Genomic DNA, 5,246 nt, shown 5'->3' with positions numbered 1-5,246 from the left:
AATTAGGTCTTTAGTAGTTAAAACCTAGAATTGATTTAAGTCTAACTTAATCATCACACTCTTAATTTAATCCAAATTGCAACCTTTGTGTGTGACTCATTGGTTCCTAACATGTTGGCAATGAAATTAAATTACAATATTATTAATTATTAATTTAAATGAATCATATTCAATTTTAAATTAACTAATTCAATTCCATAGACTATGATAGGCATCTAGCAATGCATCATGGCCATCCAATTCTTAAGAGAGTTAAAGGATTCTTTGACAACCTTTCAATGTATAGTTTATCAGTGAAATTCATTTCCTCATCATTTATCCCGGAGATGATAAGAGTTTGGTGTAATGCCTATTCTTATTAGCCTCCATATTTATTCCTGTAGTTAGATCATTAGTTTTATGGGGACTTATGAAACTCATTTCATAATCTCTTAATCACCTTGGCTAAAGATTTAATTAAGCTAATGTCAACCATGAACTACTAAGATATTTCCCCTTGAATCACTTGGGGTGATGATTCCTATCTTAGCCACCTATTTGCCTTCATATGCTTCATACTATACCCAAAAACATCCTGTTTTGGCATCCTTTGTTAAGCACTTGTAAGGATGAAATCAAAGCATTGTACTCCACATACAAGACAACCCGATGTCCTAAGTCTAAAGAGTAGTTACACAACTGACACATGAAAAGTATTGCATAGACAATTGAGTGAGGTACCAAATGTAATTCTCATGGCAGGTCATGTTCAGTGAACTCGCTCTTTTATCACAAACACCCATATGCTAGTTCCAAGTATCTCTATACTTTAATCTATGAGAGCGATTGCTTACTTCACAAGTAAGGAACTTAACATGTGCCGATCTTTGAGCATTATCGATGCCCTATCCCAATAATACAATGATCAGGAGCTTTTAGGAGCAATGCTTTGATGCATAAGGATCTCATAATTGTATCTCAATGCAATTTCTTTGCAAGGCATATATAGTTCCATGGGCTTTATCTACATAAGTACAAAAGGTAATTAAATCAAAAGCTTATGGATAAAGAACTACCTCAATGTTATGATGAATAACAAAATGTCATACATGAATATCTCAAAATTGCAATTCCCATAGAACCACAAATTGGCTTTTAGGGCTTATACTAACAATCTCCTACTAGCACTAACGCCAATCGCTTTTGTATCTAATGCCAATGTTCTCAACATAATGATTATGCTTTTATTGGGATTGTGTTTTAGTAAAAGGATAAGCAATATTATCTTCAGTGGGTATATGCTCTATGAAAATGTCTCATCTTCTAATGATCTCCTTGATCACATGGTAACACCACAATCCATGTTTATATTTTTTATGAGACCTTGGTTCTTTTGCTTGTGCAATGGCTCCATTGTTATCATAATACAAATGTAGTGGATCAACAATACTAGGAACCACATCTAGTTTAGTAATGAACTTTTTAATCCAAACTGCCTTTTCGTTGCGTAATACGTAAAGATGTATTTGGCCTCGGTTGTAGAATCCACAATCGTCTCCTATTTGCAACTCTTCCAACTTATTGTACCTCCATTGAGTGTGAACACATATCTACATTGTGACTTACTATCATTTTTGTCAATTTGAAAGTTTGCATTTGTATAACCACTAACCTGGAGTTTGCTTCCTCCATAAACCAAAAATGCATCCTTAGTTCTTTGTAAGTACTTTTGGATGTTTTTCATAACTATCCAATGACCTTCACTAGGATTAGCTTGGTATTTGCTTGTGACACTTAGAGCATAAGATACCTCTAGGTGTGCAAAGCATCACATACATAATAAATCCTATTGTTGAAGTATATGGGATCTTATCCATGTGATCTTTTCCCTTTTGATTCTTTAGACACATGTCCTTGAAGAGATAAATGCCTTGCAACATAGGCAGCTATCCCATTTGGGACTCTATCATGATAAACCTTTTTAATGCCTTGTCTATGCATATGAATTAGAAGAGACCTAGTAATAGTTTTAATCTCTCTATAGATCTTTATTCCCAGAATATAAGTTGACACTCCCAAATCTTTCATGGAGAATTGTTTGGACAGCCAAATCTTTGTAGTTTGCAGCAATGATATATCATTTCCTATTAGCAATATGTCATCAACATAGAGCACTAGGAAAATTATAGCCCTCCCAAGAGCCTTTTTATAAACTCCTGGTTCATCCCCATTTTTGATAAAGTCAAACCCTTTTACAGCTTCATCAAAAAAATGTTCCAACTCCAAGAAGCTTGCTTAAGTCCATAAATGGACTTTTAAAGCTAGCACACCTTATTAGCATTAGCATTGGATATAAAACCTTCAGATTGTGTCATGTACACTTCTTCTCACTAGTTTCCATTAAGGAATGCAGTTTTTACATGAATTTTCTAATTTTATGATCATGGTATGTAGCAACTGCAAGCAAAACCCTAATGGATTTAAGCATAGCAACTGGTGAAAAGGTTTCTTTAAAGTCAATACCTTGTCTCTTTTCGCAACCTTTTGTTACCAGTCTAGCTTTAAAGGCTTGCACCTTGCCATCTACATAGGTTTTTCTCTTAGAGACTCACTTGCACCCAATGGGTTTCATCCCTTCAGGTGGATCCACCAAAGTACATACTTGGTTAGTATCCATGTCATCCATTATAGATTTCATGGCTTCTAGCCATTTCTTAGAATCAATGTCCAACATCACTTCCCTATAAGTTGTACGCTTATCATTTATGGGCAATGTGTCCCTTTCTAAGAGAAATCCATATCTCTCAAGAGCTTGTTGTATCCTACTAGACTTTTTGAGTGGTTGTGCCTTTTGAGATTGTGGTTGTACATTAGACGTCACAATCTTAGGTTCAAGTTCCAATGGAATGTCAATTTGTGGGTCTCGAATTCTTTTGAGTACAACTTTACTCCCACTAGCCCATTCATTTAAGAACTTTTTCCCAAGGAAAGAGGCATGCCTTGAGGCGAACTCTTTTTGCTCAGTGGGATTATTGAAATAATATCCATGTGTTTTTTTTTTAGAATATCATATAAATTTACATTTGTCTGATCTCACTCATAGCTTATGAAACATTGTATGCTTCTATGAAGCATTATTCTAATAAATAAATACCATGATAAAATTTAACCATACATCCACAATCATATTGGGCCTAGTGCATAATCATCCACATTAATCTATCCACGTGAACATAAAATTAAAACTATGCCTTATTCTAATTGTTAATCATATGAGGCATTCAAAATTAGTGTGCAACTAATTTCAAGTTCATTTTTAATTCCATGTATGGAAACTAGTTTTCATATATGGAAAGTCTTTACCAATCAATATTAGTAATATTATCCATTCCTAATCTTATTAAGATTAGAATTAAAATATTTTTAATTTGTAATCTTTAAACATTTTATGTAACTTTTACTAATCTTTTTAAATTAGAGATTATGTGTCTTCAATTATCTAATCTTATTAGATAATTTAAATATTATATTTAAAACAACATTATCTTTAATTATCTTTTAGTGTCCTACTCGAATTTCATTTCTTAAAAGAAAGAAATTAATTCATAATATTTATCTTGTCCATATTTATCACACTCCCATATTTGTAGGAATCAAATTCCTAAATTTATGGATATGATTACTTAAATTCTGATATTCTTATTTTAAGGAATAAAATTTCTAAATTTAAATTTATGAAAATTTATCTTTCTAGAACTTTTCCATAAGATATTTTTTTGTGAATTAGTGTCTTTAATTGCACCAATTTAGGCTGCAAACATGGAGACTAAAATCCCAAAAACCATGACTTTACAAAAATCTGGCAGCACTGTACTAGTCATGGTTTTGTGGCTTGATGCGATAACAAATCAGGGAATTTAATTTCCAAATTTTAAACACAGTCAGCTAACATATGGAACTTTCCCATATTAAAATTTCATAATTTTTAGACTTGATTTAACCAGTCAAAACCCCAAAGAACCGTAGCTTATGTATTCTGCACATAGGTGCAGTTTCTGAGTTGCATATGTGGCATTATGGTGACATAATCAAGGGATTAAATCTCCTAATTTTATTAATCTTTCTATACATCTTTGAACATATTCAAACATCAAAATTTATGCAAACAGGTACAACAATTGCACAATTTTAGGACTTTCTGAAGATGACTTTCTCAGCCAAAACCATGACCTGAAACTACTAGTGCCAGCAATGGTTTCAGCCACAATTTCATGGCCATTCCTTCACCGTTTCCAGCTGGTAAGCAATCATATTGAAACACTTTCAACGTAGATTGCTTTTAAATTTTTTCAGAATTTTTAGAGGCTTTTAGATCCCTATTGAAAATTGAAAATCAAACCATATACAAATCTGGACAGAATCAAATTCTGTCACCAAACTGCATCTTGTTTGCCATGAATTCAAATCATTTGATTGCCAAACTCTTTTGTGCATCTCATGCACATATTGTTTTACAAAATTGAGACATTTAAACAAGATTAGTTGCTGAAACAAATAAGTATTAAAATAAAAAATTGAATCAGTGATAAACCACTTCAAAACATAATCGAAATTTAAACTTACTTGATATCTTCCAAACACCTCATATTCAATCAGAATTGGAATTTAACAATAACAAGACATACCTTTGCATTAAAACAAGCCAAGGGAGGCTCTGATACCACTTCTAGAAATGGCATAATTAGAGCATCAATGTAGCGGAAAAACAAGAAAAAATTCAAATAAAACAAAAACCATGCCTCCTACATTTGGATCACCTTGGCTGCTTAATGCAAAGTTAAACACCATATAAAATTAGAAAAGAGGTTTTACCTTTCCAAATGATATAGTAGTCAAATGGATTCCTTTTGGTGCTGAAAAAAGTGAACACCTTCTTTCGTAAAAGAATCTCAGCCACTCAAATGCTTGGCCTCTAATGTTGCACACATGATTGCAATGGATCCTTCACAAAGATAAAACTTTATTCTACGTACTTGTGCTAGCAAGTGGACAATGATTTGTCCTCTTTTACTCTTTGATTTCTAACAAAGAATCAATGGAAAAGTTTTTCTAAAACCCCTACTCAAGAGTGGCGACACTCAAAAAAAAATTATTAGTTGTTTTCTTTTTTGTTTGTTGCCTTTTAAAAGAGTGGCCATAATGTGATATTTATATCTAGGTTTAACTTATTAGAATTTGCAAACTAAGTCCTTAATATTATAACAATT

Source organism: Theobroma umbraticum, unplaced genomic scaffold (assembly GCF_002168275.2).
Source record: "Theobroma umbraticum cultivar Fairchild unplaced genomic scaffold, ASM216827v3 scaffold_146.0, whole genome shotgun sequence".
NCBI lineage: Eukaryota > Viridiplantae > Streptophyta > Magnoliopsida > Malvales > Malvaceae > Theobroma > Theobroma umbraticum.
This window is presented reverse-complemented; position numbering follows the sequence as displayed.